Source organism: Periplaneta americana, chromosome 5 (assembly GCF_040183065.1).
Source record: "Periplaneta americana isolate PAMFEO1 chromosome 5, P.americana_PAMFEO1_priV1, whole genome shotgun sequence".
NCBI classification, from domain to species: domain Eukaryota; kingdom Metazoa; phylum Arthropoda; class Insecta; order Blattodea; family Blattidae; genus Periplaneta; species Periplaneta americana.
Window position 1 is genome coordinate 166,079,648 of NC_091121.1, and position 15,909 is coordinate 166,095,556.

Consider the following 15,909-nt stretch of genomic DNA (forward strand, 5'->3'; position numbering starts at 1 on the left):
CAGTGTGGGACAATGACACAGTCAAAACCTTCTGTAAGCAAACGACATATACCATATTGTTTTGCGTTTGGTAAAGTGTTTACTATGTTGTAAGGTACTGTCAGGAATACTACTGAGCAACATAAAACGACATTATACGCTCTTGCCATCCAGAACATGCCGAAGTGACAGGGAAGCTGTTTTCTGTAATATGTACTCATATACCAACGTTGTTATTATTATTACTATTAGTAGTAGTAGTAGTAGTAGTAGTAGTAGTAGTAGTAGTAGTAGTGTTATTACTATTGTTAGGTATATTACAATTATTATTATTATTATTATTATTATTATTATTATGGTGATTTTATTTCAACAGAAATACATGTTATGATAAAATAATTTTTCAAAGGCACTACAATTTCAAGAATTGAAAGCACTTAATGAAAGGCCAAACATTGAAGAGAATCGAAGAATTCAGAGTCTATGTTTAGGAGCAAGTTATGTAGTGTGTTGGGAATTAGCTAAGGCACTAAAACCCTTCACGGATGGTGAACTTGTAAAGAGATATATTATGGTGCCTGAACAAATTATAGTTAATTATATCTGTGTACTGCAAGAACTCAAATTTGAATTCACAGAACACAGATTTAGTAGTGATTTTAGACGTATGGAAAGTGGTATTAATATTTTTGTTAATCCTTTCGTAGTAAATTTAGTACAATCCGTGAGAGTGCAGTTCCAGGACGAGTTAATTGATTTACAAAGTAACGTAGAATTGAGAACTAAATGCAGAGAATATGACTTGACAGCATAGAAGTATTAAAAAATTAACAAAACGGAATATCCCACGATGAGCTTATTCGCTGCCACTATGTTAGCTACCTTTGCCTCGACTTATGTGTGCGAAGAACCATTTTACAGAATGAAAGTTGCTAAGTCCAAACATAAATCCCGATTAACACATTAGCATCTTCTGAGTCAGGTGCGCATTGAGTAAATTCGTTGAATAGATTTCCGATTACTTGCACAAAAGAATGCACATGTTGAACAGACCGCAATGTGGAATATGAAAATAATATTATCTATGATATAATAATAATATCATAACTATATTTAATATAATACACAATGTAATAACTGAATATTACTGTGTATATTCTTTCCTTTTCAAATCCAGTTTATTATCCATATTTGTAAGAGTATGAGAGCGATGCCACAGGCGGTGCTGCAACGTAGTTGCGGAGCCCAGTCCGTGCACTGTGTGTGTTATGCAGTGCAGCATCATCCGTGTAATCGGAGCTTTTACAATTTTGAGCATACCTGGTATAAGGGCACAGTACATCAGTTATTCATAGATTTCAAAAAGGCATATGACTTAGTTAAAAGAGAAGTTCCATATAATATTCTTATTGAATATGGTATTCCCAAGAAGCTAGCTCGGTTAATTAAAATGTGTCTCAGTGAAACTTACAGCAGAGTCCTTATAGGCCAGTTTCTGTCATATGCTTTTCCAATTCACTGCGGGCTTTAGCAAGGAGATGCACTATCATATTTACTTTTTAATTTTGCTCTGGGATGTGCAATTAGAAAAGTCCAGGAAAACCGAGAGGGTTTGGAATTTAATGGATTACATCAGCTGCTTCTTTATGCGGATGACGTGAATATGTTAGGAGAAAATCCACAAACGATTAGGGAAAACACGGGAATTTTACTTGAAGCAAGTAAGTAAATCCTGAAAAGACAAAGTATGTGATTATGTCTCGTGACCAGAATATAGTACGAAGTAAAAATATAACAATTGGAAATTTCTCCTTTGAAGGTGGAAAAATTCAATTTCATAGAGACATTCTCCGCAAAGGCAGGACTACAAAAACGAAGGAGTGTCCAGGCGAAAAAGAAACTACGTTTTGTCCCTGAAGATTATTCGGATAATGATGAAGCCAACACACCAGTTTCTACAGAAGAGAGAACATTATTAGTCTAGTTTTCATAATTTAAATTTTCATTTGTGTTTAAATAGTTCTGGTCTAATACAGTATATTAATTGAAATTGTAATTTTTCCTACAGATTTTTATGCTATTCCCGTATTACCACCTGATTTACTTAGACATACATTTTGCAGTACTTCGTATTTTTTGTCGTGTTACTACTCGTAATTTTAGTTTGATACTTTCTGAACATTATGGCAACATATTACAACAAAAAGCTGTGCTATTATCCAATATATTGCAACAATTATGTTTTATTTACAGTATTATACCTTCCCATATTACCACCTTCTTCTCTATTGTGACAGCGACGTGAGATTCGAACTCACGACCAGCGTCCCGCAAGAGAGCAGATGAGCGCGCAGCCTCCCCTCGCGCGTAGGCCCTTTCCCCTCTCTTCTCTCCGCCGCGCGCCGTCCCGCAGTGCTTCGTGGAGCCCGCGCGATCTTCTCTCTTGCGGGACGCTGGTCGTGAGTTCGAATCTCACGTCGCTGTCACACTATTTTTGTTAAGTAAGTTACTTTACGACGCTTTATCAACACTTAGGTTATTCAGCGTCTGAATGAGATAGTGATAATGCCGGTGAAATGAATCCGGGGTCTAACACCGAAAGTTACCCAGCATTTGGTCATATTGGGTTGAGGAAAAATTCCAGAAAAACCTCAACCAGGTAACTTGCCCAGACCGGGAATCGAACCCGGACCACCTGGTTTCGAGGCCAGACTCGCTAACCGTTAGTCCACATGCGTAGACCTTTATCCTCTATCTTTAGGAACATTAAATACAGACGTTTGAGATGGGCAGGGCATATAGCATGTATGGTCGAATCCAGAAATGCATATAGAGTGGTAGTTTGAAGACCTGAGGGAAAAAGATCTTTGGATAGGTCGAGACATTGATGGGAGGATAATATTAATATAGATTTGAGGGAGGTAGGATATTATGGTAGGGAATGTATTAATCTTGCTCAGAATAGAGACCGATGGCGGGCTTATGTGAGGGCGGCAATGAACCTCCGGGTTCTCTGAAAGCCGTTTGTAAGTAAGTACTATATATTGTATATTTTTGTATAATTTTTAACTTGATCCACAACTAAAAGTTCAATTTGGATGTAAGGTCTAGTCTATGGTATACAATAAATTAAAATAAAAAGTATCCTACGATCTTGTCAAATTCAAGTACCATACCAAACTCCGCGGGGGTTAATAATAATAATAATAATAATAATAATAATAATAATAATAATAATAATAATAATAATAATATATTTATTCTGGCGAAGTTAAGGCCATCAGGCCTTCTCATCCACTTAGCCAGAAACAAAAGAAGCTGATACAATTTTACTAATATTTAAATAAGACTAATAAAAAATTTATACAGTCATACAGCATAAGTTGAGTAAATTAATGCATACATCCTAAATAATAATTACAAAATAATATAAGGCTAGAAGTTACACTCAATGAATATGCAAGCGGTACGTGAACCAATATTACAAATTACAGGAATAACAAATTCAATGTAAATTATAACTAGACTTCGTAGAATTGCCACGAGAACCGTAAGGTTTGCTATGCACGCAGTATAGACTGTATGAGAAGGGGGCGTGGAAAAGATAGAGTATGCCTCTAATGTAAACACTGAGCAGTATACTGCGGTTACAATAAAACCTGTATCCTGCATTCAAGAAATATAATGAATGATCATTGAAGTAGAAAATGTCTAAACATGTGAATACACAATTATTTTGTAGTCAGATATATTAACTCTTAAAATTTAATGCAATATACTCACATCATCCTTGAATATGTGCATTGCAGTGAAGAGTTACGTATATTTTGAGCGACTGCAAAGTGAATTTCCTCCGATGGTCACTCAAACAGTTTTTATATTGGGAAAATGTACGTTCAACATCACACGATATAATAGGTGCATATTTGAATTCGTTCGTTATGTTTTATTTAACGACGCTCGCAACTGCAGAGGTTATATCAACGTCGCCGGATGTGCCGAAATTTTGTCCTGCAGGAGTTCTTTTACATGCCAGTAAATCTACTGACATGAGCCTGTCGCATTTAAGCACACTTAAATGCCATCGACCTGGCCCGGGATCGAACCCGCAACCTTGGGCATAGAAGCATATTTGAAGACTGGAAAGTCACTACTTTTTAGTACACCTTCTTCAGACGTCTTGTCGTGACCTGATGGTACATCATTTATAATACGAAGTTGTGAATAGGCAGAAGTTTTAGCAATAATGTTTCTCAACTTACATTTCACTTTTTATGAAATTAGTGAATTGTTATTTTGGATAACGGTTTGTGATACTTTATCCACTATATTAAAGACTTCTGAGAGTTGTAGTTTAGATGATTCTAACAGGGTGTTGCTTTTGGACACGATTTTAAAATTAGAATCAATGAACAGAATATCTTCCAATAGCTAGAAGGCAATGATTTTACAGCTGCAACAGCGGAACTGTCTGTGCTATCCAATGCATCAATTACCTCCATTATTTTGCCGTAATGTTCTGCATAATAATTAACAGCATCCAACAACGTTCCCCAACGGGTTAAGACTGGCTGCGGGGGTAAGGGTATTCCAGGGGCAATTGTTTGGAACAGCAACATTCTCATTGTAGTATGTTTGATTGAATTCTTGTCTGCACTGAACAAATGTTATGCTTTGACTATTCCAACCACAGTAATGCAAAAACAAGTGCCTAGTTATGTATACATTAGCTGTAGCTGCTCTATCTATTTGGACCTGTCACAACTCTTAACATGAACTGCTTATACTACGAGACCGGGAGGTCGCCCACCTCCTCTATACTACTGTACATCGGCAACCTGATTGCATGCTGCGTGTGGCAATTCAACGAAGTGTAATTATAACTATACAACACTTAGGAAAATCACACACACGCGCACGCACGCACGCACGCACACACAGATATATATATATATATATATATATATATATACAAAGGAGAATTAAACATGAATACGGGTCACATGTTTAAACAATTTACTTTTAAACTGCAATATCGTTCGACAGTTCCTGAGGGAGCTAGGTAGCGATTTCCAGAAACGAATTACTGATACTGTGAAAGAGGAAGAATAGTGAGCTGTTTTATGGCAAGGCATAGATAATAAAGGGTCATTTTTAGAACGATTACCCAGGCTGTGATAAGAGGATAAGAAATTAAAACGCACCGAGAGATAGTTAGGCGAAGAAGTATTGATGATGCGATATAGGAAAATTAGTGAATGGATATAGGCCTATCTTCGGTCCTGTAATCTTACCCATTGGGTTCGGACGCGGGTCCATGAAGCATGAGCCCGCACTCTACTAAACAGATACCGTATGAGTTTAAGCAACGCTTATAACATCTGAAATGCAAAACACACAGTCTATATGAAATAACTGTAATTCACGGAACCAAGTGTTGTGCGTACGTACGACAAATCTTCCCATCTTATCAATAAAGTCGCGCTAGAATAACTCTCTGCTACTGACACGGAAATCTGATGCCAGGCTCTTCTTTTAATTGCAAGAGCAGAAATGCTCTGAATCCTAAATGATGTGCCTGTTAAGATCGCAGTCCATTCTATGACTTTAATCACTAAGAAAGTTCCTCTCGTTGCTGAGATCAATTATTCGCTGCTGCACGAATGCATCCAGTTCGAATAGCTAGAGGGCTGCAGCCTCTCACAATGGACCAGTTATGTATGTGGCATTGTACATAAGTTTGCAGCGGTCAAGGCTAGGCTTCATACTTACACCTGTTCGTGATTAATATCTCAGAGGGACTAACTTTTCTTCTCTACCTCGGAGTCACGTATGATCCATCCGTGGGATCAGGTTGTAGGCATGAGAAAAAGAACACAGCGGTATTCCAAAGGAATTTACCGTCTTTAATAAGCAGAATTCCACGGATGTTACATTTTTACTATTTTCAAACTCTTATATTGAAAATGAAATGACTTTCGTCAACTTTCATTATTAGAATCAATTTAGAACATCAGTATTTATTTACTTATTATTTTCCTAATAATTATAACATAACATATATTATATATAGAAAAAACTTCAGCTCGCCCCTGAAAGAGGAAAACTCGTGCTCAGGGGCGGATTCCTGAATTGAAATTAATAAGTATACAATATAATTTGTCTTATGTCTATTATGCAATTATAGTATATAAATTTATATTTACAATTTTTCAATTTTTATAAAATCCATACATAACTTTTTAAATTTAATACTAGAACTATTAGAATTGACAAGATTAGGATATTTAAATATAAATTTGTTATATATTCTTGGGACTAAATTACTACTATGATTAAATACTGTAACAGTGTTGCTTTTTTGTTCAAACAATCTTAAAGAATTCATACCTTTTGTTTCATAACTATGAGAATACAATTCAAAATTATTTCGATTTTTATGTATGAATTTTATTAATACAATATAATAAATTTGTCTTACATTAAGTACATTAAAGTCTAAAAACAAATTTTGGGATGAAAAATCAATAGGTTTATGAAAACATATTTTAATTATTTTCTTCTGTAATAAATAAAGTGGATTAAAATTGGATTTAAATGAGCTATCCCATCCTATAATTCCATACATAATTACCGACTGAAATAAAGTTAAATATACTGTACGTAATAAACTTATTGACAAGTAATTCCTCAATAAAACAAAATAATATACTATTTTACGTAATTAATTACAAAGGTAATTAATGTGTTGGTTCCATTTTAAATGATTATCGAAAATTATGCCTAAATACTTAACTTCAGAGGACTCTTTAATAATCGGACATTTACACTGTATAAGACAACAATCAGAATTATGTAATTTAATACTTAATATAGATGTAGGAGGTTTGTTACATTTTTCAGATAATGAGAATGGAATAATTATGGTATTTTCGTATGATTGTGAATTTAGAAAAGGCGTTTGACAAAGTGGATTGGAATAAACTGATGGGGATCCTAAAGAAAATTGGCGTGAATTTGAAAGAGAGGAGACTGTTCAGTTAACCTTTATATGAAACGAGTCATGGTCAGAATAGGAGAAGAAATATCAGAAGGAAGCGAAATAGGGGGAGGAATACGTCAAGGATGCCATCGCGGTGCTCATGTAAGGGGGGTTAAGTATGAATTGGCTAAAGCGGGATTACTTCTGTCTTGTGTTAAAGGGGTTAAATCATGTTTCCATCCATGATGTAGTTATAGTGCTCCGTATTTTGTGACAAAAGGGTTTTGTTCAATATCAAAAGAAAGAAGTTTACATACCTTACAATTTTACTTAACCCCCTTTACACGAACACCCGCGCCTTTATCACCTACCCTGTTGAACATCTACTTGGAGGATTTAGTGGAGAACTGTTTTCAGAACATGGGAAGAGTGATAGTAGGAGGAAGAAGAATAAAGAGCATAAGATTTGCTGATGATATGGCGTTGTTAGCAGAAGTGGAGATGATACTAAGGGATATGCTACTGGAGCTAAATGACAGATGTGAGTAGTATGGGGTGAAGATAAATGCAAACAAGACGAAGACCATGGTCATAGGAAGAAAAGTAAAGAAGATAAACCTGCGAATTCTAAATGAGGCAGTAGAGCAAGTGGACAGTTTCAAATACTTGAGGTGTACTATAAGCAGTAACATGAGCTGCAGCCAGGAAGTCAAAAGGAGGATAGCAATGGCAAAGGAAGCTTTTAATACAAAAAGTAGCATACAGAAAGTAGCACATACAGAAAAATACATACGGATATACAAGTATTAACTAAAATAATAATAATAATAATAATAATAATAATAATAATAATAATAAAAATAAAAATAAATAAAATAAAATAAAAAAGAGAGATTGAATATATATGAATTAACCACAAACAGGAAAATACATTCTGGTATGCAAGTATTAACTTAAAAGAAAAGAATATACATGAATATAAACTAAGAATGAGAGTAGTGAAATGCTTTGTGTGAAGTGTAGTATTGTACGGGCCAGAAACATGAGCATTACGACGAAGTGAAGAGAAGAAACTAGACGCATTTGAAATGTGGATATGGATAAGAATGGAGCGTGTGATATGGACAGACAGAATAAGAAACGAAACTGTGTTGGAAAGAGTGGGTGAAGAAAGAATAATGCTGAAACTGATCAGGAAAAGGAATTGGCTTTGTCACTGGTTGAGAATAAACTGTCTTATGAAGGATGTACTGAAAGGAATGGTGAACGGGAGAAGAGTTCGGGGCAGAAGAATATTTCAGATGATTGACGACATTAAGATATAGGTATATTGATCATATACGGAGACTAAGAGGAAGGCAGAAAATATGAAAGATTGGAGAAAGGTGGGTTTCCAGTGAAAGACATGCCCTTGGGCAGAACACTATGAATGAATCAATATATCTGCAGTGCCTGGGAAAAGTGAAATAAGTCAGTTTCCACAAACCTTTTTCGATATTTTATTGACAACTTACGGAACATCTGCTCGCTTGGAAAAAGAGACATAAGTATTTCTCCCATTACAATAATTCATACAGAAAAAAATCAAATCGGCATAAACCAATATAAGTTGTCAATAAATTATCAAAAAAGGTTTGTGGAAACTGACTTATGTCACTTTTCCCAGGCACTGCAGATATGATCATCTGAAAATTACGAATAGTAGTGACGTTGAAATTTAAAATAGCAAATATACTGCGCAGAAATTCTTTTTACGCTTATAAATCTATGCAAGTCGAGCAGTGTATAAGAGAACACCCAACAAATCTACTCACACATTTCCAAGTGTATGAAAAATAATCAGATTAACTTAAAACACCGGCAGAAGTGACATAAAAGTTTCAAATAATTGTGTTCATAATATTAAGATTAGCTCAAAACGCTTTGAAGAAGTGATGTCAAAGTTTCAAAATACATGAAAAATAAAGTAGCTAAAAATGGCAAAATTGATAACCGAGTATCAAAATGTGCTCATAGTATTCAAGCAGCTTAAAACTTTTTACAGAAGCGTTACCAAAGTTTCAAAATAAATAAAGTAGCTCTAATTACCTGGCAGAAGTGATATCAACGATTCAAAATGTGTTAATAATATTTACAGTACGTGATAACGCCTCGCAGAAGAGATGTGGAAATTACAAAGTGCTTGAAGCATAAACACCTGGCAGAAATTTATTTTCAAAGATTCAAAATATGCTGATAATAATTAGAGTAGTTAAAAACGCCTCACAGAAGTGATGTCAAAGCTTAAAAATGCTTGAAAATTAAGCAAAGATGCTGAAAACACCTGACAGAAGCTATTCAGTCACGTCACTTCCGAATGTATAAAAAATAATCAAAGCAAGTGGAAAAAATTAGGCAGAAGTCATACACAATATCAAAATGTCTACGTAACAGAGTAAGTGAAAACAATTCGTACAAGTGATGTCAAAGTGTCAAAATGAGTGGGAAAGGAACACATTTCCTGTAAATATGTGGAAAATTAACAAATTTTCTTTGAAAATGTGTTAAAAATATTTAGTATAACTGGAAACGCTTCAAGAAAAGTGGTGTAAAATTTTCAGAATGCGAGACAAAATAAACAAAGTAGCTGTAAGTACCTGACAGAAGTGATATCAAGATTCAAATTATGTAAATAACATTTAGAATACCTGAAAACGCCTTTAAAATGCGTGTAAAATAAACTAAGTTGCTTTAAATATCTGACACAAGTGGTGTCAAAGATTCAAAATTGTTCAAAATGTTTAGAATAACTGAAAACGCTTCAAAAAGTTATGTGAAAACTTCAAAATGCGAGAAAAATATACACAGTAGTAGGACACATCTTATAGAACTGATACCAAAGATCCAAAATGTGCATATAACATTTAGAATATCACGCAATGCGTCAGAGTCAAATATTCAAAATTGTTCAAAATGTTTAGAATAACTGAAAACGCTTCAAAAAGTTATGTGAAAACTTCAAAATGCGAGAAAAATATACACAGTAGTAGGAAACATCTTATAGAACTGATACCAAAGATCCAAAATGTGCATATAACATTTAGAATATCACGCAATGCATCAGAGTCAAATATTCAAAATGTGTCCATAATATTCACAATGGCTAAAATCGTCTCACAGAAATGATGTCAAAGTTACGAAATATTTGAAAAATAAACAAGGTTGGTGCGAACACCTGGCAGAAGTGATATCTAAGATTCAAAATATGTTTATAATATTTCGAATGGCAGAAAACGTCTCGTAGAAATCATGTCAAAATTTCAAAATGCTTGAAGTGATATAAAAATTTACAATACATTTAAAACAAAATTTATGAAAAAAACCTGGCGAAAGTGATGTCAAAAGTTCAAAATGTGTTCATATCATGTACAATAACTGAAAACGGCTCATAGAAGTCATGTCAAAGTTTAAAATTGCGTGAAAAATAACCAAAGCTGCTGCCAACATCTGGCAGAGGTGACGCCAAAGATTTCAAATGTGTTCATAACATTCAGAGTGGTTAAAGACGTCTCGTAGAAGTGATGTCAAAGTTTCAAATTCTCTTCGTAACATTCAAAATAGCTGTAAACCTATTTAATAAACAATGAGCCACCGGCGTAGCTCAGTCGGCAGAGGCGCTTGTCTTCTGATCCGGAGTTATTTTCGGGGGTAGGTTCGATTCTCGCTTGGGCTGATTATTTGGTTGGGTTTTTCCCTAGGTTTTCCCCAACCGTAAGATGAATGTCAGGTAATCTATGGCGAATTCTCGGCCTCATCTCGCAATCACAAATTCTATCGACGCTAAGACGAAGATACATATTGTTTTTATACAAAAATTTTAACATAACTACCTTATTTATTAACAGAATACAAATTAAAAAGAGAAAAAAGAAATACACATATTACAATAATTGTAACTTCGTATTTTTTCCTAAACAATAATTTTTATTGATTTTTTAAAATAAGGAGCATTACCAAATTGAATGTTTGGTCATTTAACCGTTATCTTATTATAGTTCTTGGACCAGATTTGCTACTGTGATTGTAAGCTACAGTTGTGGTACATTTATATTCTGTCAAGCATAAGTTGTCTGATCTTTCAGTTTTATATTTATGTGAATACAAATTAAATATATTTCGGTTTTTATATACGAAATTCAGTAAGACATTATACATTTGATGGATATTAAATACTTTAAATTCAGAATAATCTAGTATTTGACACGGCGTCGTTAAATAACCAATTAAGAAAAGAAAAGAAGTTTCAATGTGTGTACAATTTTCATTGTACCCATCAAAACCCCCAAAGTGCTGATATATATTTTTTTAATATATAAAATAATGTTTTTCCTTAAACATCCAATAAAAAGAGACTTAGAAGCCTCAAAATTTACAAAAAAAAAAAAGAGAGAGATGTTCTTGAGAAAAAAGATCCTAAAACAGTATCGAAATCTCAAGATAAATTCGATGGTGTATGGGTAAAGGAAGATACGACATAAAAATTATTTTCCAGTTTAATGGAAATTGAACATCGGAGCCTTATTGAAAATACTTTTCTACACAAATAGAACACATCAAATGCTAGTATTCTTTTGTTTTTGCACACCAAATTGTAGATGTTCTTCTACTTCTTCTTCTTCTTCTTCTTCCTATCACGTATTAAGCCTGCTGGCCCATTATGGTCTCACTCCATCATTTCAGCGCACGGCCCAAATATCTTGTTCCTAAAGGGCGGTAATTTAGGGTGCTATTCATAGACATTTCGCAGCACGCGCTACGAGCGTGCTAAACTAGCCCCGGCTATCCACTGGTTACTTGTACAGAATTCAAATCATATCCTATCGCTAACACTGGTTTATGAATACGAAAAGCACTGATCATCCACTCGAAGCCCGTTCTAAAAATATCTATGAATACAGCCCTTAGTGCTTGGCGTAGTATCTTTGTTCTAGGCATCCTAATTATATGAGATTTGTAGAATTTAACTTATGTATTCCCCTGGGGAACAAAATCCACTTGCAGAAAAAATAACTTAACCTCCCCCTTTACCTGAACACCATCGATTTTACCAGTGTACTTGAAAATACTCAGAAGAGAAAATATCGAATTTTAAAATAAATTAAAGTTTATAAACCTACCTAAGATACTTCCAAGAGACGTTATTGAAGTTACAAAATACACGTTGAAACACGTTGCAGAAGAAATTAATTACAGTAGACTCTCACTGTACTCGAAAACACTTCACAGGACAACTATGTCAGAGGAGTGGAGCACACGTTTGCGTTCAGAGCACTTTAGGTCGGTCTTGAGCGTAACACGGCACAGGAGAAGTAACACCAGCGCGTCCTCACAGGAAAGGAACGCGAGCTAGTAATGAGACACTCGCCAACCGACTGAGTCGAGAAGACTATGAAATGTACGAAAAGTGAGAGTGAGGCAGCCACGTGCAAGGTCAGACGTGAAGATGCGCTCCCTCTTGTGTGAAATTCTTGTCCTCGCCTCCCGCCACAATAGCGTGCGACACGCGTTATGAAATTTATATAAGGAGTTGTCACTTCAAGGTTAGCGAGGTCCATTCACAAATTTCGACTTGGCCCAGGCCAGAGACTCTGACGCAATTGCAATTATAGCTATAACCACGAGCCCAAGCATTACCAAGTCCGTCTTTAAGTCCAATGACAAGGAAGCGGAGCTTCTCCTTCCTTAGGAACAGCGCGCCCCTGAATGTGACCTATTTTGCTCTCTGGCTGGTCTTACTCCGTGCCAGTGGTGTCACGAAATCATCACGGCAACTTATGATTTTGAAGTTATGGGATATCCCGCGTGCTCATCTGTAAAATACAGCATACAACTGTACGACTTCACAGCGTTCAGGCAGAGATGTAGAAAGTGTTAGTACAGTAAGCAAGGGATTGTAGTTGTAGGGGAAATCACAAACATACATTAGACAATTGAGGAGTTCTATGTAATACAGGCCCATACCATTTTAGGGAAATTAGATTTTCTGAGTGTCTATAGTTACATTGTTATCTCTCCAAAGTTTCATTGCGATATCTCGATTTATGAACGTGTGACAGCAATTTTGAAATCAGTTGTTGTAGGAGAGACAAGGTCCACACCTATGGAGTAACGGTTAGCGCGTCTGGCCGCGAAACCAGGTGGCCCGGGTTCAATTCCCGGTTGGAACGAGCTACCTGGTTGAGATTTTTCCGGGGTTTTCCCTCAACACAATATGAGCAAATGCTGGGTAACTATCGGTGTTTGACCCCGGACTCATGTCACCGACATTATCACCTTCATCACATTTAGACGCTAAATAACCTAAGCTGTTGATAAAGCGTCGTAAAATAACATACTTAAAAAAAGGAGAGACAAGCCATTACGAGTATGAACTGCAGTTCTGTTATTGATTATGTTATTTGAAGATGTCTGTGATAGCTGTTAATGATGGAACTAAGAAACACAAGAGACAGTCAAGAAGAGATCGTGCTGCGAAGAAGATTAAAAGGAATTCCGACCAAAGCTATACAACTGTTACTGGAGAAGGTATTTCTAGCAAACAGTTTCTTCTAGTTACACAATGCTGCTGTAAAAATAAATGTTTTGAAAAAATGTTCAGTAACAAAACATATACTCGGGAGGAAATAAACACAGAATAAATATGGGAAATGCCTGTTATTATTCGGTTGAGAAGTTTTTTCATCCAGTCTGTTGTCAAAATATCTAAAAGTTAGAATTTATAAAACAGTTATATTACCGGTTGTACTTTATGGTTGTGAAACTGAGACTCTCACTTTGAGAGAGGAACATAGGTTAAGGGTGTTTGAGAATAAGGGGCTTAGGAAAATATTTGGGGCTAAGAGGGATGAAGTTACAGGAGAATGGAGAAAGTTACACAACACACAACTGCACGCATTGTATTCTTCACCTGACATAATTAGGAACATTAAATCCAGACGTTTGAGATGGGCAGGGCATGTAGCACGTATGGGGGAATCCAGAAATGAATATAGAGTGTTAGTTGGGAGGCCGGATGGAAAAATACCTTTGGGGAGGCCGAGACGTAGATGGGAAGATAATATTAAAATGAATTTGAGGGAGGTGGGATATGATGATAGAGACTGAATTAATCTTGCTCAGGATAGGGATCAATGGCGGGCTTTTGTGAGGGCGGCAATGAACCTCCGGGTTCCTTAAAAGCCAGTAAGTAAGTGCCTGAGATACGTCATATACAATAATGATCAGTAGCAGTACATAAATTTTAATATATATATATATATATATATATATATATATATATGACTTCTACAAAAATCAAAGGAATAAGGCACAAACATTACTTAACCCTTAAATTCACAAAGTATCCTATAGGATACAACAGGTTAATAGGCTACATGCTGTAATTTTAATAGAACAATAGTAAAAAAATTGGTAGGAAAATTAAAATTTCACAATACTCTAATATTGCACAACATACAAAATATGGACATTGCGATAGTTGTTTTCTTTACAGTCCGAGGCGGTTTAATAAACTAGTGTGAGAAATGAAGTTTTGTTAATTTAAGGGTTAAAATATCTTAGTTCTTCTTCGGAGCGAGAGGCACCATTCCGAAAACCTTTGTAAAGTGGAGGGAAAAATACAAGCTGACGAGAGATCTTCAAGATGCCATCGTCACCACCATAATAAAATTTTCTGTAGCGATATTTCGTCAGCATCTTTATGGTGAACATTCAATTTAAATTATAGTTGGTCCTATTTTTTTTCTTATGTATTAATCACTTTTATCTGAAACCTGTTTATATAATTTTTCATTTTAAATTTTATTGTGAGCTATTCTATGTTGCAGGGCAAACCCAAAATATTGGGTCAGACCAATAAATTAAATTGTGAAATACAGAGGGTTGTGTCCGATCTCTGGAAACGAATGACGTCATGTGCGTCAGGAGTCACACGACAGCTGAACTGTGGTGAGAGGTGACAGACCAGTATTGAGTGATTTCATAGTCAGAGTGCACGTTGTGCCAGAGCAGCAGTGCCCAAGAAAATCGAGCTTTTTTGGGAGGGGTACATTACGACCCTTCCCATTGCCAAATACAGTTACGTGAAAATAAAAGAAGCCTGCAAAAAACGTGGTATCGTTATTTCCAAGGAAGGCATCTTCTGCGTACTTAATAAGACTGGTAAAGCTCGCATGGGTTTAATTTGTATCATGTCGGGTGGTGCGGCTTGTGGAGGGAAGGTGGATTTGCTTGCTTTTTCCCCTCTCGAATTAATCCCATTCGAACTTTGCCAGCCGAGCGAAATTTAGGCAAAAAACCATTTTTTTCCTTGACACATACAGGCTTGAGATTTAATATTTACATTTTTCATGGAAATATGAAGAAAAATAAAGGTGTTTTATGCTGCCTAAAATGCCTATTTCGATTTAAGATTTTTAAGATTTTTAAATTTTTGCATCATTTTTCGTAACTGTTTACTGTTTTTCAGTGGCGGCCGGTGAGGCATTCTGGTGGTGGTGCCAAAAATGAAAAAAAAAGGTTTTACGCAAATTACCCTAGTGAAACTGATAATCGCAGCTCACGTTTACATTATGTTAAATAAAACACATTAATTAAACCAGCTATTTTACCAGGTGTATAGTTAATAATGCATCTAGTAACAGTTACAATAACATTTCCGAAACTAATAACGAAATTTACAGATACAGATAATGCAAAAGTTTCACAGTATTGTTAGTCAAATACAAATAAATGATAACTAATAAAATAACTGGCAAAACACACGAGATGAAGAGTGATATAGATAATAAACGAACACGTTTGCATTTTATTTAACAGGCCGATGAATCCAAGGCAGCGGCCTGAATAACACATGTTCATGTCCTGCATAATCTCATGTATGGTTAACAAAAGCATCAATACTATAGCAA

The 15,909-nt window shown here is 35.4% G+C and overlaps 1 protein-coding gene across 3 annotated transcripts in view; it reads right to left on the reverse strand.

The window, feature by feature from the left end:
* LOC138700266 (Ig-like and fibronectin type-III domain-containing protein 1) overlaps positions 1 to 15,909 on the reverse strand; it is a 1,344,471-nt gene that overhangs the window by 1,135,717 nt on the left and 192,845 nt on the right. Inside the window, exon 1 of one of the 3 annotated variants that reach the window (XM_069826764.1) lies at positions 12,118 to 12,397. The exons of the other annotated variants lie outside the window; for them this stretch is intronic. The gene's annotated coding sequence lies outside the window, so the exon portion shown is untranslated. Of the gene's footprint in view, positions 1 to 12,117; positions 12,398 to 15,909 lie in introns of those variants that run through there. 3 annotated transcript variants of the gene reach the window in all.